Genomic DNA, 22855 nt, shown 5'->3' with positions numbered 1-22855 from the left:
CTCGGATGAAGGCCTTTCGTAGACTGGCCGCAAACTTCTAATATTCATATGACTATTACTACAACTATTAATAAAGGTCAATTACTCAAAATAACATGTAATGGAGGGGAACTCAGGGCTCGAGAGTGCTGAATCTGCTGATAGCATTAGAGAACCTTGGCAGTAACTAAAGTGGTAACATTGGAAAGGGAGGATTTGAGTAATCATGCAGTCTGCCAGGGAAATTGTCAGACATGCAGAATTTTCAGTTAAGTGGCATATTTGAATTTACACATAGGTGATATGACAAATTGAAGAGCCAGCTTGGTGCAGTGCAATAGCCTAAGAATCTGAAGGGAAAAAATATTAGTTATTAGTAGTGCATTGGAGATAGTCAAGCGATGTTTGAACAAAGTAGTATCAGAATACCCAGGGTCAGAAGGATAAACTAGGAATGAGTAAAATGGAAAATAGCATCCGACTCCTACTCAGGTGATCATGAGCAGTATAAAGCACAGACAAAGAGGGTAACCAATATGGTAGGGAAGACAAAAGCAGATTAAGAGAGAGGAAGCTGGCTGAGCATGCACCAAAGAGAATTCCAAAGAGTGCTTTTCCTATAGGATGACTAAAATGAAGAATGATTATAACAAGTCTAATGGCAGAGAGGTAACAGAAACAAACAATTTTTACTGAGTAATTTTAACAATTTTGCAAGAGTGTACCATCCAGGTGAAATTAACTGCACAGTTCAATGTGCCAGTGATTGATGCGAGAATAGATGAGGATAAACTGAACGTGTTTGGGATATTACAGAACATTAATATGAATAATATGCAAATGAATGTTAATATGTAAATATGACCAATGGATAAACTGGGACATCAACCTGTGAATTATGTTGTTTCAGCAATACTTGTGCAAGGAGGTTTCACAAATTAACATGATAAATCAAGGAAAAGGATGAATAATATATTCAGTAGCCATATGTCGTATTATGTTGGTGGGATTATGCTTGAAGAAACTAATAAGGCTAGGGATCTTGGAGTTTTAGTAGACAAGAAGTTGAAGTTCAAGGGTCATACAGCAAAAATGTTAAATACAGCTCAGAGAATAATGGTAATGCTGAAATGAACCTTGACAAGTAAAGAGAAGGAAGTCATTTTGCCTCTTTACAAGGCCTTGATAAGACCTTACTTGGCCTACTGCATGCAGGTCTGGTCTCATGGTTTCCATGGCAATTCTGATACAGTGGAGAGAGTGCAAAGGAGAGTGTCAAAAATGATATCAGGATTGTGGAATACAGATTATGAAGACAGATTGAGAATTTGTAGGCTGCAGACACTGTCAAACAGGAGAAAGAGGGGTGATCTGGTTGAGACTCGCAAACTTCTGAAAGGGTTATACAGAATTTCAGTAGATGGAATTTTTCATTTTATGGAGGGTGGGGAAAGGATGGAAGGGCATCCATGGAAGTTTAAAATGCTGTCGAGAAGGGGGGGGAGGGTTAGAATTTTCTCTCATAGAGTAGTGTGATTGCAATGGATTGCCGTTGAATGTTGTGTGTGCAACTACAAATAGAATGGCCTCCCTCAATGAGTTCCTGACTCCGTGGAGGTCTTTCTTAATAATAATATATTTCAACATGAAAATTATAGATCATCATCAGTGGCATCAGGCAATTGAATAATCCATTGTTTGTGTTCAACTGCATGATGACCTGAATTTGCAGGTCTCTTTTCCTTGTATTATCATGCTGTGAAATTGTGTATTATGAGAATGTGGAAGAGAATGGCAGCTCTTCTGACCAAGATGTGCCAGAGAGTTGAAAGAGAGAAAAACAGTTCCATTATATAAAAGTCTTCAAGACAGAGGTAGCAAATACCAATAGTATCTTGGGAGTGGTAGTTAAGGTTGGTGGAGAAGTTGGTAAAAGGCAAAACTGAAGAATGGGGGAACAGTTCTGCATGGTTTTGTGAAAGATGTGCCTAAGTAATTTGCTCACTTTTTATTATAAAGTAACAGCTGATTTGAGTTGGATAAAGAAAATGACTGTAAACTGATAATGCTAGATTTTGCTAAGGCATTCAACAGAATACCACATCTGCGACATAAATTAGAGCAAATGGGATTGGATATGAAGCTGATGATTTTAAGATAGTGGCTAACTGATTGATATATCGAAGAGTAATATAATGGAGGAAGTGAGTCCATGAGAAGATGTGACTATTGGTGTTTTCTGCAGAGCTCTGTACTTAGGCGATTGCTATTAAATCTCCCAGTTGTTTGCTGACAATGCACAAATGGGAAGAATGACAGTGAATGAAGATGATATGAAGAGATACTGCAGGGTGGCTTCAACAAGCTAACAATATAAGCAAAGGATAATGGCTGCCAGTTTTATATGGTCAAGTTTAATGCACTTTGGCAAGAAGAGATCACAAGACACTTACAGTGATAGAAACGGATTACAGGAAACTGATGAAGCCAGGGATTTTGGGAGTGTTTATGGAAGGAAGTTGAAGTTCAGAAGGAATATTGCAAAGCTAGCCAAAGAGCTCATTGGGTTATTTGCTGAAGAACATAAACTGAAAAGCAGGGTCAGGGAGGTTATTATTTCTCTTTATAAGGTTTTAATAAGGCCACATCCAGATTACTACTATATTCAGATCTTGCCACCCACATTCTTTTTGGATGAAGAAAGATGATGGAGAAGTTGAAGATGCAGAGTTAAGTGACTGATTGTGATAAGTTTATGATGTTCCCTATAAGGACAAATTGAAGGCTAGTGTTACAAAGGATAGATGATAGGTGGAAAAGAGGGAATATGATAGACACATGTAAGTTATTAAAGGGATTTTATAGGATTCACACAAATTACTTTTTTTTTTTTTTTTTTAAATACACAACAGGAAGTGAGAGAACAAGGAACCAATGGAAATTATGTAAGAATGTAGTAGCAAGGTTGTGTGAGAACCAGATTTTTTGCTTGAAGGGTGATGAATGGATAGCCAGAGGCAGCTGTGAGTATTTCATTGGTTTAATGAGTTGGTACAGACCACCCATGATGAATCTTTGACCCCTATGGAGATGACTGATAAAATAATGATGATAATAAAAAACTGTGATCACTAACAAATTCTAAATATCAGAGTTTGTATGACTATCCACATCACTAAATTTACATTCAATTTCTGCTTACTTATCACATCAGATTTTGTAGAATTTTCAATTTCTCCTCACAGTCTTGATTTTGCAGAATTTTTGTGATCTAGAAACTTCTTGGAAACTGACACTTTTTAAGGACACTGCATAAATAACCAACTGCACAAACAGCAAAAGTACTTGTCCATGTTTGAAACAATACTAAAAAACTGACAAGTGTTGCCATCTTACAAAGGCACTAATATATATGTGCAGGTAGATGTTACAAATAACTGGTTACATTACTTTTCAGTTTTGCTTGGGTCTGCACTTAAGAATCACAGGCTTAATAAATAGGATTATAAGATAACTTTAAAAATATAAAAGTAAGATCGGAGTCATACAACAGTTACAAAGTGTCCAAATCAGAGTGGTTATGTTATAATGTTTATGTTGTGTGTATATACAGCAAGATGTTTATAATTTATCTTTTTCTACTTACAACAGTATAATCAAATATCCTAAGACAATAGGATATACAGGTAAAACTTAAATATGTCTTGGAAGAGAGGCTAAAAACTTTCAAATTTATTCCACAGTTAAATTGAACAGTAATAGGGACTAATCTTACAAACTAGAAACATCTTAAGCACACTGTGTGCATTAGTTAACTAAATCTATAATGGACCAAATATTAACAGTCAAATGATATGGTTCAACTCCAAACTCATTGAATCAACTTGTCATCCTCTGCCTTCATTTCTTACACCTTTGCACTTTGGAAAAGTCTTCTCCATACTGTTTTTCCCACTGATTATTATTATTATTATTATTTTACATCATCTCCATGGAGCCCAGAGACTCATTGCAGGAGACCTAAATCAACCATCATACACACAAATCCTATCATACTTCTCCTTGAATCCATTCATTGTCAGGGAACTCACAACCAATTCTAGCAATCCATTTCACTCACTCACCACCCTCCATGCAAAAAATCTGGTCCGCACATCCCTACTAACAACATTCTTACACAACTACCACAGATTCCCATAGTTCTCTAACTATTTGTCATATAATGAAAAATTTCACTTGCACCAATTTTATAAAATCCCTTTAATATCTTAAAAGTTTGCAATCCACAAATCTGCAACACTTATCCTTGTAGGGAGTATTCCACAAACCTGTCACACCATCTTGGTCACTCATCTCTGAATCCTCTCCTCCTGGTCTCCAAGAAACCCAGGTGACCAAATATGTGCCAGCAGTAGTAAAGATGTTGCCAAATCATAGCCTCATAAAGAGGGGTAATAGCTTCCTTATCTTTACTTGTTAGCATGTTTTTCAACATCCAAGTAATTCCTTGGGCTATTAAGGTCCCTAGCCTCATCAATTTCCTGCAATCCAATACAATCAATATGATACACCATATGCAACCTTTTTCAACCTGAAGTGCATAACCTGACATTTTGCAACATTAAATTGACAATCATTATCCTTTGCCCACAATGCCAATTTATTTAAATCATCCTTCAGGATATCTACATCACCTTTATCAACTATTGCTCTTCACAGTTTTGCATCATAAGCAAACAACTGAAAATCCCCTCCTAAATCTTTTCCTATTTACAACCTTTAGGTCTTCAAAAAACACAACAGAGTGTGTTTCTTTCTACCTACTTGTCCACACACAGCTATGTCATTTCCTAGGTCTTGGGACCTCTCTCTCTCTCTCTCTCTGTGTGCATGTGTGTGTGTGTGTGTGTGTGTGTGTGTGTGTGTGTGTGTGTGTTGGGGAGATAATATAAAAAAAATTATATTCCAGACTTCTGGCAAAGGTTAATTAGCTGACTCAAATAAATTCTGCTTAAGATTACATTAGTAGAGTAGATCCATCCCTTCATCCATTTATTCATTCTTCTATAATGATCCATGAAATACATTTGCAAAGAATTAAAAAATAAATAAATAATAAAATAAAATACATTCATAATCAGCACTGAAATCTGCTTGGCCAAGGAATAATCCAAGATGGCTAATGTCTCTAGAGAAAAGATTTTAATAAAGATATGAGCAATTTGCCAATCGATCAGGAATATGACATTACATTCTGGATCAGTTGTTATGTAATTTCTGGAAGTATAGGTTCTCCTTTTCTATTAAAGAAGGATGAATGACAATATGTACAGTGTGTTATACATACTGTATATTTTGTCAGGCATCCTTAAAAAAAATAATAAAATAAATAAATAAATAAAAATGAAGAGGCTAGACACACACACTAGAAATGGATTAAATCTTCAAGTTCTGTACAGTCATGAACTTCCATGCAAACAATGAAATGCTGTATTATATAAATGAACTACCATAGATTCCAACAATTAACATAACTAAATAAACAAATAAAGTACATTTCTTCATATGAAGAAATTAAATACAGTTCTTTTTTTCACATTTTTTTGCCAATGCTAAAAGTTTCAATTGATAGCCAACACCTGTTGCCAATCCTGACACCGACAGACTATGAAGGTTGGTTTAATCTATGATTAGAGTAATTTTATAAATGTCAGAAAACCAAACAGCAATATCTTTAGATCCTTTCTAAAAACGAAAAAATGTTTCATATGTCAGTCATAAAAAGACAACCATCTACTCCATCAAACAGAACCAATGCTTGTATGTGTGAATCAGTCAATAAAAATGAGCAGAATGTAAAAAAAAAAAATAAATAATAATTAAAAAAAAACTAACAATACCTGTCTTGAACATATACTAGAAATGAAAATAACAAGTCCAGAATGTTTAAGCCTCCCTTTTTAATACAGTATAATTTTGCAGTGGTTCTGAAATGTATTAACCATTGATGTTCTGTTTAACACCACCTTAATGTTAAAGCAGAACATTACATTAAGGTTAATAATGAAAATATTCTATTTTATCTACACTGTAAGGTTAACTGTATCCTTAAATCAATTACAAAGCAGTATGGAATAATTACTTTGAAAAACTGCTAAAAAACTAGCAGTGATGACAGCACAGTGATAAAAAAACATTGCCCAGGCATGCAATCAGGAATACATATCCATACTTGAAGTAGAAAAAGCCATCAAAAGTCTGAAATGTGGAAAGGCAGCTGGAAAATAGATGATGTTCAACCAGAAATGCTAAAGTATAGAATATAAGAGTCTTATAGTGGCTGCACTGCAGAGTTCAGAGGGCCTGGACAGAGGGACAAATTCCAAATGATTGGAGCAGAACTCTCATAGTATCCATATATAAAAAGGGAAATAAAACTGAATGTGAGAATTACAGAGGTATTTCTCTACTGAGTGTTCCTGGTAAGATTAATGCAAGTATACTTGAAAAAAGTAAAACATTTCAGCTAAATCACATAAAACACAACAGAATCAACAAAGCTACTATGGTAGGAAGTCAAGTGAATAAATATATATGGAATAAGAGAGAAATTAGTCAAAAGACTAAATTGGCTGTTATAGAAGACAGTGTTCAAACCAGTTTTAACTTATGGATCTGACAGCTGGGTTAGAAGTAAAACATTTGACCAAAGACTAGAGACTACAGATATGAGAGTCCTGAGAAAGATTAGGACGTGAACAGATGGCATCAATGGCAATATCATATTAAAAATATTAGGAAAGAACTTGACATTGTTAGCATCCAGGAATATGTTAGTAGAGCTAATCTCAGGTGGTATGGTCACTTAAACAGAATGGGAGAGGAAAGATTAGCAAAACAAGTGTTCGTGAAAAATTTGACAACAGTAAAAGGTTTCTGAACGCGCAACAACCAAAAATTAATTAAAAATCAAACGCATAATGAATCTGGCAGCACTCACCCATGTTGCATCTTGCAACTTCACTGGAACCTTGGTTCTGAACATACAATATGTGCACTTTGCACTGCGCATGCTGTCATCATGCAACACAACACCAACGAATGCTGCCAGAAACACCTTGGCTCAGATTTAAGACTACTGTATATTATGAATTGCAGTGTTTTTTACTGTACATAAAAAGTTTTCTGCTCTTAGAGAAACATAATAGTTTAATTACGGAAAAATAAAGATTTTTAATATTTTCCTACCGTCATAACCAAAAAAAAATTTTTTCAGTTATGGATAACTGGCTAAATTTAGACAGAAGAGATAAAAATACTGATGACAATGTGGCAGAGTCTTCGCTACCAGATTGTATTACACATAAATTGACAAGAAAATATGTCATACCATTTTTGCAATATGGATTTACTTCTAGTAATCATGATGGTGTGGAAAAACCTCTTTGATTAATTTGTAATGAAGTTTTTGGCTTCATGCTCTCTGCAGAGAGCATGAAACAAGCCAGAATAAAACGACATCTTAATACCAAGCATGCAGGCGTACTGCAATAAACCAAAGGAATATTTTGAACTACTTTTAAAATTTTCAAATATCTTCAAATAAAGAAAAACAATGTTTTCAGAAATTTGTTACTGTCAATGAAAAGTACTTACTTGAATCTTTATGAATGTTATAAAAAAATTCGAAAACTTTTTATTGAATGATACTGTTTCCAAAGAATTTCTGAAATTAGTAATAACCAATTCCAGTAGCTTATTACCAGGCTTAAGGGCAGCCCAAAGTTTGCAATTCAGTTAGATGAAACAACTGATATTTCTAACATGGCACAGTTGTTACTTTATGTAAGATATGATTATGAAGGAAGCATACATGAAGAATTATTGTTTCGTCGCCCTTTGGAAGGGCACACAAGAGGGGGAAGATATATATATATATATATATATCTTAAAGTTGATGAGTTTATTACAAATGAAGGTTTACAGTGGAAAAATTGCATTGCTGTCTGTACAGACGGTGCTGGAGCAATGATGAGCGAGAATGTTGGATTGATAGCAAAAGTTTGGTGGCAACAAACACAAAGCTTTTACTCACTGCATGATCCATCGGGAGGAACTCGTAGCCAAATAAATATCACCAGAGTTAGATGCTGTGCTTCACGATACTATCAAAATCATTAACTTCATTAAAAGCTGTGCCCTTAACAGTCATTTGCTAAGACATGGACTCCAATTACAAAAGGTTATTAGTACATGCTATCAAGAGGGCGAAGTTTAAACAGATTATTGAAATTGAAAGATGAAGTTGTTATATTTTTGACTGAGCAGAAATACGATTTTGTTAATTTTTTTCATAATGATTTATGGCTTTCAAAACTGTGTTATTTGTCGGAGATTTTTGAAAAATGATTTAAACATGTCACTTCAAGGAAAAAATTGTAACATATTTATGTTAAAATATAAAATTGAAAGTTTCACTAAAAAAGTTAACAAATGGAAGAATAGGATGGAAAATGTTTCTTTAGAAATGTTTATAGCTAGAGATGATTTTATAATTGAAAATAATCTTCCCAAATATTTAATTGTAAGAGTAATAATAATTGATCATCTGAAGTGCCTTTGCGGAAATACTTCCCTTAAAATTTTGATTCCAAAAAACTAAGTTGGGTTCATAAATACTCAATTGAAATCAAAAACATCCGTCATCTGCCATTAAAAGTTCAAGAAGAATTTGCCGAATTATCAAGAGACATAGGTTTAAAACTTGAGTTTCCTAAAAAATTGTAAAATGAATTTTGCTTGGGATTAGAACAGAATATCCAACAATTTCTGAAATGGCTCTAAGCATACTTCTGCCATTTTGTACTACGTATTAATGCAAAGCGGTGTTCTCAGCATTGACGATATAAAATCAAAATATCAATCAACTCTGAAAAACGTTGAAGATGCTCTGTGTCCTGCAGTATCAAATATTCAGCCAAGATTTAATTCTTTATGTAAAAATAATGAAACAAGCACATCCATCTCATTAGTATGCAAATTTGCTTTCATCTTTAATAAATGGTAAAATTATATGTATACCAGAGAATTGTTTTAAAATAAATTTCTTTATGATATTATGATAGTTAATATTTGGTCCTTTTTTTACTGAATATGATACATTATATTGGATTTTTTTATTGGACCATGATTTTGATAAACATATATACATAATTGTCAACATGTTTTGCCAGCTAAGGTCTACTGGTTTCTTCAAGATGAGAAAGGTTATACTAACATTAAATGCTAAAACAAAAGAATGCATTAACGACCTAAAAATAAGTTAAACAAATTGAAGAGCAAGTGTGACATTAAGAGCATAATGCATGGAGACTTAGTCATTGTTATTAAAACGCATTTTATAATTTTTCGCGTAATTGAGTTCTGCTAAACATAATGAATTTATTAAGTTTTTCCAGATGCCTTTTGTAAAGATTTTTGTCACGAAGACTTGCGAATTCTCTTTAAACTGTGTACTGGTGGCCAGGAGGCACGGCAGTTGTAACAACGGAAGCAGACGACGCTCAGGACTTCTATTAGCAAAGTTTCCGCTGAGTGGTATCCATTTTTAAGATGTGCCCGAAATGAGAGAACAAGTACAACATTAGTGTTTGAAAGCAAATATAATTTTCTAGTTAGATCATATACTACAGTATAATAGGTCATTGGCATTGCAAAAAAGAGCTATGAGTTAATTTCAGCGAGCATTCATTCTGCGTAATGATCAAGACTTTCACCAGCTTTACCATTCATCACGAGTCCGAGTTTTACTGGTGCAGTCGACAGGATCTACAAGGTGAGAGCAATTCATTATGTAAATGCATGCTCCCATGTTTTAGAGTTCTATTTTGATTATTTGGGTGAAAGTCTGTTTTAATACAAAACAAAAAAAAAATGGCGTTCGGAGTTTGTTCCATCCTGGAACAGTAGCAGTTTTGATTTCTCGCCAGAGAAAGAATACATCAGTATTCAAATTTTGTTCCATCCTGGAACAGCAGTACAATAGTTTGGATAAAAGAAAAACACGCCAGTGTTCAAGCTATATTTTCGTCCCAGATAAATCAGAATATTTTTTTTTTTTTTTTCATTTTAAATTTATTTTGTTCTGTTCTGCATTTACCGATTTGTCCTGTTTTGCATGTTTGTTCCATCTTGGAACAGTCAGTACTTGTGATTTCTTGCCAGAGAAAGAACACGACAGTGTTATCATAGTTCATTTTTGCATACTGTTTTGATAGTTCTGTTTCGAGATTTAAGTTATTATATAGTAGCGGTGTAAAATCGAAACTATTTCTTTTTTGTCTGGTTTTGTTTTTATATATCCATATCCATATATATATATATATATATTTGTGTATTTGAAAGTGTAGTAAATTGTGTAGTTGAAATTTTTTTTTTTTTATCTGATAATATTGTAAGATTTATCTATGTTTACAAATGATATGTTGAATTTAGTTATGAGTCCCATAATCGCCAAATATATACATCTCTTTCTGGGCATTTAAAAAAAAAAAAATGCAATTGATTCCTTTTTAAGGGTGATTTTTTTTTTATCAGTAAAGAGAGTTATTGTTAAGCACCATGGCTGATGTAACCAAAGATAGAAAGAAAGATTTACGTAAATTGGCTGAAGAATTGGGAGAGAAGCCAACTGTTGAAATGAAAGTGATAGATCTTAAAATGATTATTACGGGAAGTAAATTTTATGAAGAATTTGTTAAAGGGATGTTGGAGACGATTATTAGTACCAGACTCGAGGAAGAACTGATGAAGAAAGAAGAATTAGAAGCTCAATGGCGGAATGAAGAACTAGAAGCCCAATGCCAGAAAGATGAATTGGGAGCCCAACAGAAAAGAGAACAAATGGAGTTCGAGTTGAAGAAACTGGAAATTGAAGCACGTGTTCAACCAATCAACTCCAGTATCCAGTGACAATAAACCATATTGTCTTGAACTAATTAAGCTAATGCCTAGGTTTAGATTACAAGAGGATGACATTGTGATATACCTATCCCTGTTTGAAAGACAAGCTAAGAGAACCAAAATAGATGTTAAAGACTGGATATCATGTCTCTTGACTTTGTTACCATTTGAGATTGTCCAATTAATTGGTAGAGAGTCAGAAGAAATTTGCGAAGATTATGAATATATTAAAACAATTCTACTAAAGAGATTTAGACTGAATCCTGAAAGTTTCAGAAAAAAGTTTGTGATGCACCAAAAGGTTGCTGAAAAATCTTGGAGGGATTTCTGTTATGAAATAACTAATTATTTCGAAGAGTGGATTGGTGGCCTTGATATCAAGGATTTTGAAGGGTTAAAAGATCTAATTATTACGGATCAACTGAAGAAGAAAGTACCACATGAAGTGAGAGAACTTCTCTTAGACGACTGGGCAAAATTCGTTTCTCCAACCAAGTTAGCTGACAGATTGGACGAATACGACAGTGTTCGTAGTACATCAAGGAAGCCCATTGGAGCTATTCCGAAGGACAAGGTTACTGAAAAGTTTAGACCTTATACTCCACCTGCTGAGCGAACATTCAAGAATAAGTTATTATCTCCCTCTCAAAGTCCACCGAGATGGTACCAGCCACGGCGAATTGATGATTCATACAAGCCTCACTACAAACCAACTTGTTTTACTTGTAGAAAGGAAGGTCATATCACCTAGTTTCGTATGAAAAATAGTCAGCCAAAAGGTACTCCTGCTACAGCACACAGTAACCTAGTTCAAACGTCTACCACTGGGGATGACAATAAATCAGGTGTGTTGACTGCCAAAATTTCCATTCCAGCATCCAAATCAGTGGACATTGGTCGAAACGTAGATGATTTGAAGGTCGTCAAAATCAAATGCGGAAGTAGGGTTTTAAATGGAATAATAGATACGGGAGCGCAAATATCAGTAGTGCGCGAAGATTTAGTGGCAGATATGCCCCATGATGGAGAAAGTAAGATAGAAATATCTTCTGCTTTCGGAGAAAATGAAATAACGCCCTTGAGAATTTTTGAAATGAAAATTGATGATAATTTATCATCAATTTTCTCGATGACGGCACAGGTGACTGGAACATGGTAATGTTCCAGTCACCTGTGCAGTCTCAAGAAGACTGGTTACCGATCTGCTACTGAGCTCCTCTGCCTATGAAATGCTGGTCGAAAGCGTCGAGCTACATGAGAGTAGTCATCATTGGGAGACACCAGTTCTGAAATCAAAAGATTTAAGTGATAAACGGTCAGAAGATGATGAAGACGAAGACATGCCTTCGAAAATAACCAGTACAGCATTGGCAGTCAGTACGATAGAGTCCCAACCAGGTGCAGAAAATGAGTGTATACCAGAAAAAACAAAATTCGAATTCGGCAAACTTCAAGAGGATGATGAGACGCTCCGAAGGTGTTTTGAATGGGCAAAAAGGCAGAAAAATGCCTATGCGTTTGACAATGGGGTTCTGCTTCATAACGAATATATTTGTGGTGAGAATATTAGACAAGTAGTGCTACCGTGTGTGAAACGAGAAAATGTCTTAAAGATGGCACATGAAATCCCCCTTGCTGGCCATCTCGGCGAAAAGAAAACCCGTCAGCGAATCAAGTACTCATTCTTTTGGCCTACCATTAAACAAGATGTGAAAAAATATTGCGAAAGCTGCAAGGAATGTCAAATGAGAAGGACTGCTACATATAGAGATAGAATCCCCATACGACCTATCGTCAGACCAGAAACTCCGTTTGAGGTATGGAGTGTGGATTGTGTCGGACCGTTAGAACCTCCATCGGGAAGAGGACATCGATTCATAATATGTGCTGTTGATTTATGCACTAGATGGGCCAAAGCCATACCTGTCAAGGAAATAAGTGCTAAAACTACATGTAATGTTCTGATGAGGATTTTTACTCAGACGGGATTTCTTAAAATGGTCTGTACCGACCAAGGTACGAATTTCACATCTAAACTCACTCAAGCTTTTCAAGATCTGCTAGGCATAGCTCCACGTTTTTCCACTCCAGGACATCCTGAGAGTATGGGTGCTGTCGAACGTTGGAACAGAACTTTAAAAGAGATGATGAATAAGAATATACAGGAGCATGGAAGAAACTAGGATTTACATCTTCCCCTATCTTCTATTCGCATACCGAGAAGTACCACATAGCACTACTGGGTTATCACCTTTCCAGATGGTATATGGAAGATTACCTCCAGGCCCCTTATCTTTGTTAAAGGAAATTTGGATTGGTGGACGAGGCATCCCAACCACTGCCTCTCGCTCGATTGAAAATTATTTACAAGAGCTTCTTGAAAATCTAAGAAAAGCTCATTAAATTGCATCCGAGAACGCCAAAGGGTCTCAAGAACAATACTCCTCCAGATATAATCTTCGTTCCAAAGAAAAATCCTTCATTGTTGGTGAAAAGGTTTTAGTATTGTTACCTTCATCCTCTCATAAGCTTCTAAATACTTGGACAGGACCTGCTACAGTCGTCCAACTTACTAGACCACATTCTGCGAAGGTTGAGATGAAGGATGGAAGTATCAGGGAGCTCCACATAAATAAGCTTCGACCATATGTTCAAAGAATTAATCATGTCGGTCTAGTTTTCGAGCTAGACGAAGATTTCGGAACACTCCACTATGCACCCGCTGACAAGATGAATAAATCAGTCGAAGATATTATGGAACACCTTGAGGATATGAAAGCTCTCTTGACGGGAGAACAAAAACAAGAACTTTTTGACATCCTCCGGAAATATGCAGATGTTTTTAGTTCCAAACCTGGTCGTGCCAAAGTTGATGGACACTCCATCAAAGTTACAGAGAACTGTTCCCCTAAGAGACTCACCCTATAGGGTGCCAATCACTCTACAAAAGGAAGTAGACCGACAAGTCAAAGAACTGTTACATTATGGGTCTCATTGAGCCAAGTGTCAGTGAATGGGCTCATCCCGTGGTTTGTGTGGCTAAGAAAAATGGAAGTGTCAGACTATGCATTGACTTTAGATTGCTAAATAGTTTTACTATTCCAGATGCTTATCCAATGAAAATAGCTAGAGATTTATTATTTGAGGTAGGACAAGCAAGATTTATCACTGTAGTTGACCTCACCAAGGGATATTGACAAATCCCTATGGAAAAGGAAGTAAAGCCCTTCACTGCATTCGTGACACATTCTGATCACTATCAATGGAACGTCTTACTGTTTGGAATGAAGAACACTGGAAGCACATTCCAGAAATCATTGGATAAAGCACTAGCTTCTCATAAGGCATACTGCCGATCTTATATCGACGATTTGGCTATATTTTCTAAAACATGGTCTGAACATCTCACCCATATAGATGAAATCTTCAAAACATTAAGAGAGGTGGGTTTAACAGTAAACCTAGAAAAATGCGAATTCGGGAAAAATCAAGTGAAGTTCCTAGGTCATTTGAATGGATCCGGTCAACATTCCCCGAACCCAGAGAAGGTCGAGGTTATAAAAGGTTTAGCGACACCAGCGACAAAGGAAGTAAGAAGTCTACTTGGGCTGGCTAGCTACTACCGTGACTACATACCACGATTCTCCCATATTGTATTACCACTGACAAATCTGACTAAGAAAAGTGTCCCAAACAATATTCCTTGGACTACTGATGCTGATGAAGCTTTTACGAAACTCAAAGAAGAGCTTATAAAAATGCCTTCTTTGCATACTCCAGATCTCGACAAGCCGTTCCAGTTGTATACGGTTGCATCAGCAACAGCAATTGGTGCATGCTTAGCTCAAAACAATGAACAAGGAAAAGAATTGCCCATTGCTTTCTTCAGTAAGAAACTAAATTCCTGTCAAATGAAATGGTCAACCATTGAAAGGGAAGTTTTTTGCATCTTGGAGGCGTTGAAAAAGTTTGACACATGGGTATTTGGTGCTGAAATACAGGTAATTTCAGATCATAACCCTCTGACCTATCTAACTAAAAGTGCCCCTCATGGTGCCAAGTTGTCCCGATGGGCTTTAGCCCTACAACGTTATAATATGACCGTTACATATAGAAAGGGTAGTCGCCATGGTAACGCTAATGCCCTTTCCAGATTAAAAACTGATATAATTAATTAATGTTATTGGCTTGTTTCTTAATAATGATTATATATTTTCTTGATGTTTAGTTAATGATGATTATATAGTTTTTTTTTGTTTGTGGGAGCTGCATCGCACCATAAAGCTCTCACCTCATTTCTTGTATTTTAGAGTCAATTACTCGCCTGAGTTTTCTTTTAGATGCAACATCGACATTCCTGTGACGGATGTGCTTCCCCCAAAGGGAGTTGTAAAGATTTTTGTCACGGAGACTTGCGAATTCTCTTTAAACTGTGTACTGGTGGCCAGGAGGCGTGGCAGTCATAACAACGGAAGCAGACGACGCTTAGGACTTCTATTAGCAAAGTTTCCGCTGAGTGGTATCCATTTTTAAAATGTGCCCGAAATGAGAGAACAAGTACAACATTAGTGTTTGAAAGCAAATATAATTTTCTAGTTAGAGCATATACTACAGTATAATAGGTCATCGGCATTGCAAAAAAGAGCTATGAGTTAATTTCAGCGAGCATTCATTCTGCGTAATGATCAAGACTTTCACCAGCTTTATCATTCATCACGAGTCCGAGTTTTACTCCTTTTAATATTATGCCTTGGTTTCTATTGAGGTTGTCTCCTGTCCGGAGTACCACTGCAGCTTCTTTAAAGATTCTACATCTGAAATCTTCTTCAATGTATGGCATGGAGCTGTTGTCCCAATCTATGGAATGGTTTGAAATTGAGAAATGATGTGCTAATCATGAGGTGTCTGTTCTGTTATTATTGACATCTCCGACATGTTCTTTCTTTTGGATTTCTAGGCTTTGTGAAGTTTGGCCTATGTAAGACAGTCCACATGAACATGATATGCTGTAAACTCCTGTGTATTTGTAGAAAGCGATGCTGTCCTTAGGAGATCTTAACATGTGCCGTATAGTTAAAATAAGTTTAAAAGCAACCCTATTTTGATGGAGACTGAGCCTGCATAAGGTATGATGATGCATACTGCGTCACTAGAGGTTGTTGCTGGGGGGTTATTTCTATAGAGAATCTTTTGAATTATATTTTATGGATAACCATTTTTGGATAGAGTTTTTGATATAAGTGAGTTCATCAAGTACATCTTTTTCTTCTGTGATGATATTCTTTTGCTCTGTTTTTTTAGCATATGTATGATGCTAAGTTTCTGTGCATAATGATGATTAGATGTAAAATGAAGATAACGTCCAGTGTCTGTAGGTTTGCGATAGATTGTGAGCTTGATTTATCCATTATCTTGTTTTTTTAACTAGTACATCCAAAAAAGATAACTGATGGTTGTTTTCTAATTCTAATGTGAACTTAATTGTATGATGGAAAGAATTTATTTTTAGGAGGAACTCATGTAAGGTATCTTCCATGTCTTTCCAAATGATGAACGCATCGTCAACATATCTCCACCAGACTGATAGTTTCGGAGTTATTTTTGCTAGGATGTCATTTTCTAGTTTTTCCATGAACAGATCCTCACACGGTGGTGACAGGGGACTGCCCCATGGTAAGCCTTCCAGTTGTTGATATACTGCATTGTTCGCTTTAAAATAGTTAGACTTGAGGCAATGGCAGAAAAGCTGTGCAATGTCATTTGGAAAGAGATCCTCTATGATCTTAATTACTTCTTCAACCGGTACGTTCGTGAATAGAGAGACCACGTCTAGACTTACAAATATATCCGTGTTTGATATACTGATGTTTTTAAGTTTTACAACGAAATGTTGAGAGTTCTTTATGAATGAGGCTGATTTCTTTATCTTCTCGTTCAACAGACTAGCTAGACGTTTGGCTAGTAGTTATGTAGGAGAATTTCTGCCGTCCAGATCTTTATGGACTTTTGGTACACCATATAGGCGTGGGGTAAATGGATGTAAAGATTTTAAATTTCTTTGTAATTCTTGAGGCCATCTAGTCATATTGTGTATTAAAACATTGGTCTCATTGTGGTTTTTCATGGTTGGATCTTTATCTAATATATGATATGTAGACGAGTCAGAAATTAAAGTACCGATCTTCTTTATGTAATCTTTGGTATTCATAATAACTATCGAGTTTCCTTTGTCTTCTTTATGATATATTATCAGTAAATGTTTGATTTATATACCTATATACTTGGGGATAGGGCAAAAATTTCTCAGGAGGAAAGGGATCGCAAGTGGAAAAAGTTTAAGAAGGCCTGGTGTATACTACTACTACATCCAGATACATAATTATTTTAACTGTCTGTTTAAAACTTCTAAATTGATTAAATCTTCCATGAAACTGATAATTTATTGAAATTTATTGTTTTTGTTGGTGAATGCTGGCATGTCACCCAAAAATCACTTTGGCGTGTCACTGTTAACATGCATGTCATAAGTTTGCCATCACTGGGCTAGGCTACCATAAAGCAATCATACTGCTACTGCTTCATTATCAATGCATGAATTGTTATACCTGTAAATAAATATGAATTTCTTTTTTACATTATCTTTTCATTTTTGATATCTAGTGTTAGTAATATGTATAACATCTGCAGTGTTTTGTATCATGTAAGACAATATTGATGTGGTACTGACATAGACAATTTATCTTGTAAACAAATAAGTATGGCACTATACATATATTTTTCTCTTATGATTTTCTTAATAACATTTTCTTTTCTCTAGCTTAATTTATTGCAAGAATTATACAGTATATAATACATATAACATAAACAATATGTGTTAATCAACCATTTATGTTACTGGAAAGGCTTACGGTCAAATAGGCTATTAGTAGTTAAGTTTTTGAGGAGTCACAAGTTACACATGGATTTCGACTGGATTGGGGGGGGGGGCCCTAAACCCCCCATGCTGTTCAAGGGTGAAGTGTAGTTAAAACCTTACCAAAACAATTAGCAAAATCACTTTTCATCCTCACTGTAACTTTCACTCCTTTATTAAAAATTCTATTCAATTCTATTTGCTATAAAACCTTAATAAGATATTATATCCTGAAATAAAGAGCCTGTGTAGCTCAGTGGATGTGGCGTTTACACCCCATGGCCCTTGATCACATGAAGGAAGCCTTCTTGGTTTCGAATCTAGTCAGCGACTAGAAGAAATTTTTCTAAGCCTTTTTTCGACCAGTTCCCGAGTTAGTTGATCTCTGGCATGGGCAAGGGGAGATTTTCGTCCTGTAAACTCAAGAAAATCGACCATAGAACCCACATTATTTCAGACATTAAATATGAGTGTTAGGGTTAGGGACCATGAGATGGTGGCACTTGTTGAAGCCATCTCTCCTCACTGCGTGCCACTTAATTAGTGATAGCCTTGAGCCAGCTATCTCTGGATGGGTACCAGTGGAAATTGAACTGCCCACTCAGTCTCCAAAAGTTAGATAGGGCTAAATGGCCTCGCCTACTCCCTACATACGGGAATAAAAAGCCGTTAGCTGATTTTTTTTTTTTTAATATCCTGAAATATTCAGACATCATGATCAGCTTTGAGACAACTAACTTCATTATTTACTCATGATTACTTAATAAGAACAAGGGTCTTCAAGAGACTCTGAGACCCTTAGACATGAACCAACAGTTTGGCTATGCTATGCATGAGGGTTGTCTGAAAAGTTCTCAGCCTCAACCATAGATGGCAACACTATCGGCACAATTCTTTTTTCTAAGTTGGTACAAATGTCATAAGCATCCATGTGAAAGTGCAAGTTATTCTATCAAGTAGTTTGTTTTCTGAAGCAAAAGTGCGAAGCTATCTGAAGCAAAAGTTGTCTGTATTCTCTTGAAATGGATAAAATTGAGTATCGTGCGGTTATAAAATTCTTTGTAAAAGAAGGTTTAATGCCAAAAGAAATTCATTCGAAGTTTATAAAAGTTTATGGGGACTCTTCTCCTTCCTTTTCGACAATTAAGAAATGAGCTGCCGAGTTTAAACGTGGCCATACCAGCCATGAAGATGATCCACGTGTAAATTGCCGAGACTAGAGGCATTTCAAAAGAACGTGTAGGATATATTTTGCATGAAGAGCTTTGCGCAAGATGGGTGCCGCACTTGCTTAAAGCAGATCAAAAACACACTCGCATGAAAATCTCTGAACAGTGCTTGGAGCATTTTAACAAGAATAAAACTGATTTTGTGCATCAATTTATTACTGTGGATGTGACTTGGATTCAGCATTACACAACAGAATCCAAGTCAGCAGTCAAAACAGTAGACAGAAGCCAGTTGTTCAGTGCCAAAGAAGACAATGTCAGTTCCATTAGCAGGAAAGGTCATGGCATCGGAGTTTTGGAATGCTCAAGGCATTTTGTTTATTAATTATCTTGAAAAGGGTAAAACAATAACTGGGAAATATTATTCCGATCTTTTAACCAGACTAGATGAAAAAATTCATGAGAAAAAACCTGATTTGCAGAAGAAAAAAACCATCTTTCATCAGGACAATGCACCTGCTCACAAAGGTGTTTTGGCAATGGGAAAATTAAGGGATCTGCACTATGAATTGTTGGAACATCCACCCTATTCCCCAGATTTGGCTCCCTCTGACTTCTATCTCTTCCCAAAACTAAAACTCTTTCTTGCTGGTCAGCATTTTTCTTCGAATCAATCTTACTGAGAACCACTACAGGGACAGAATAATGGTGCTGGAGCATCACTGGAATAAGTGTATTAGTCTTAAGAAAGATTTCGGAAGTTTTTCCCCACTTGGTTAGACTATAAATTATATATTTAGTTTAATCCTTTATCCAAGTGTAAGCAAACAAAGTTTGCGCCTGAAGTATCTTCAGGACTGGGGCAACTCATGGCAAAGGTGGGCAAACTTCACATCCCTTCCCTTAGTATTCCATAATGCAAAGCAGATCTCCTTGCGAACATGTATACTGCTATGCACCATAGGAAGGGTCACTACCCAGACCGGTTTTGAGTTTTATTGAGGTCTCTTCAGTGGGATCCAGACCTAGAGGTGATACCAAGGTTGAAGCAATGCAGAAGTCATATTTACCTATACGAGTTACCAAAAGGTGTCACACCTTACTCTGGATTAGAGAAAGATGTTGGATTTTTTTTTTTTTTTTTTTTGGAAGTTTTAAGAAAGATTATGTTGAAAAATAAAAATAATGAATTCATAATTTTGAAATTATGAATTCATTTTTAGGTCGAGAACTTTTCAGACCACCCTCGTACAGTAGATGATGATGTATTTGGCATTTGATCCTATATACATTACATACATTTAAACAGAAAACATCCAAAAATACACTACACCATAAAAAGAAAGAAAAAAGCTACTTTCTCCTCTTCCTAGACAAGTTAGTGACACAACAATGAAATTGTTCATTATCCTTTTCTTTTTATACAAAACTCACACATACAGGAAGTTACTTACATAAGCAATCACACCACTGTCTATCAAAACACTATGGAATCCTCAACACTAATAGAACCAGCGCTATTTGATAGCACAGCCTTTAAAACTAAACTAAGTACCTCTGCAACTTTTTTGTTTAGTCAATGGCTACAACACCCCTATAAAACAGACAAAGCACTATTCCCATCCCTTATATTTAACAGTACATCTGAGAAGAGCTAAGTTCTCAAATATAATCTTCATGTGACTTTCAAACTACACATATGGCTTATCTACCTTCACCCATTTTTCTAAGAATCAGCTTCATCCTCTCGTGCATCCTGGAGTGTGTTAAATTGATTGTGCTTGCAGCTTAGCCTATTTTGGACAGACTGGTAGATCTGCTAACATATGCCTTCAAGAACACAAGTATGACAAATCAGGACTGGCAGACCATGCTCTGGATATTCCTTGCAGAGTTAAGTGGAAGAAGACATACTACATAATATTTGATACAAGCCTGAGAGACTGGCATCAGCTATGAAACACTCCCCCAACCTCAACCAGTATGGCTGCATTAATCTGCAAATATTTTGGAGACAGTCAATTTAAGACCCCAAAACACAAACTTCTGTGAATTAATTTTATTCATTTTAAGATTTAAAGGAATAAATATTTGACTCTGAATTAATTTTGCTGTTATCTGGCCTGTAGAGAGTACCAGAAAGTCAGTTCCTTTCAGTTAAAATCATTATTTCTATAACAGTCTCAGTGCTGTATATTACCACAGTTAATTTGTGCACTGGTGATGCTGGTTAGAAAATCAGCAAAATATTGTCAAGTTTAATAAATTACTGCTTCTTCTTCTGGCATTGTTTATACCATGAAGCACTGTTATGAATAACCAACAACATCTCAGTCTTTCTTATGCATGCACATACCCTCTTCCTAACAGCTCTAGTTTCCTTGGCTTTGCATTTCCACACTCTCAGTGAATGAACTAGGTTTTCTTGAAATCCATTCTTTCTCAAACTCCAAATCCACCAATCTTATATAAGTCCTTCTATCCATTAAAATTCAGTCCAAATGTTTAAAAACTGCAAGGTATTCCTCCTGTACAACGTGCATAAATTATTTATAATCATAGCCCTCCTCTTCAACTCACCCCTACCATTAATGTCATCTCTCATATAATATTTCTTGCCTTTCAAGTCATTAGTGCCTACCAAAACAATCAATCCCTTCACCTTACTTCTCAGTACACTGATATTATTAATTTCACACCAAGGAGAATAATTTAGTCCTGCTCTTGTGAAGTATCCCTTTCATTGCGGAATTACCACCAAAAAGTTTCCTTTTCTCTCACTGTGTCCTATGTTCCTGTTTCTTATTCCATAGTTTTTATGTCTTTCTCTTTTCAGTTCTACCAACCACCTGATGTTTCTACAACTGTTCAATGTTATGCTTTTCCTATGAAGAATTCTGTGTAAACACACTATTTCTTTCACAGGGTCCTCTTTGTTCTCCAGAACTTTTACAACTGCACTTTCATCAACAATCTAAACGACACATTTTCCTGCCTTCGGTCAACCTTCTCTACTCTGATATCGCACTCAAACCACACAAATGGTACTCCCTCTAAAAATACTCCCTACTATATGCTTGTCAATCTCACTTTCATTTCACAAATCTTTTGCTTTTCATAATTGATATATTGTGTTTGCTTTCCTAACAAAGACATCTTTGCCACCATTGTTCCTATTATGTACTGGTGCTGTGATGGCAATATGTAGCATAACTAATGTCCAACTTTTCCTTGAAGGCTAAATGATGCACTATCACACAAGCATTACAAAAAACACTAAAAACTAACTTAATATTGTTAACTAAATTTTTAAAAAAAGTATAGCATACCCTCTTAAGTATTTCCCAAAGCATACACTACAGGTTTTCAAATATAACAAGTTCTTTCTTTCTTCTCACCTTTCTGCCCATCTAATGTACTCTAGTTTTAAAAACCTCTGGTGAAACATTAAAGACTACTAACACTTTTGTCTATGTTTGAAGGTTTTATCATCTCTGCTCTGAATGTCTTAAATTGTTCTTTTAAATTAGATCAGCACTACTAAATACAGCAATAACTGTATTTTTAAAGCAAGCAAACTGAAATTAAAATAAAATATTTAAGATTTTCATTTAAGACTGAAGCTTTTTTTTTTTTTGAGACTATTTGTCTAAGATTCCTGTTTTATGAAGGGAAAAAAAAAAAAACTTTTTGTCAATGCCTTACCAACTAATTTTAGGATTGATTGAAGTAGGAAATCTTTTAATCCAAAATTAAATTAGATAATAATGACAATGGAAAACTCAAATGCCAGAACATTAACTTGTTAAGAGAGGCAAAATTAATTATCTGA

The 22855-nt window shown here is 35.6% G+C and overlaps 1 protein-coding gene across 1 annotated transcript in view; it reads right to left on the bottom strand.

Moving 5' to 3' along the window:
• The window catches only part of LOC150105510 (zinc finger MYND domain-containing protein 11), a 289391-nt gene that overhangs the window by 187806 nt on the left and 78730 nt on the right, over positions 1-22855 (bottom strand). The window lies entirely within an intron of this gene.

Source organism: Typopeltis vanoorti, chromosome 6, assembly GCF_054136105.1.
Source record: "Typopeltis vanoorti isolate ZY-2024b chromosome 6, IOZ_Tvanoo_1.0, whole genome shotgun sequence".
Classification (NCBI taxonomy): domain Eukaryota; kingdom Metazoa; phylum Arthropoda; class Arachnida; order Uropygi; family Thelyphonidae; genus Typopeltis; species Typopeltis vanoorti.
This window is presented reverse-complemented; position numbering and strand designations above follow the sequence as displayed.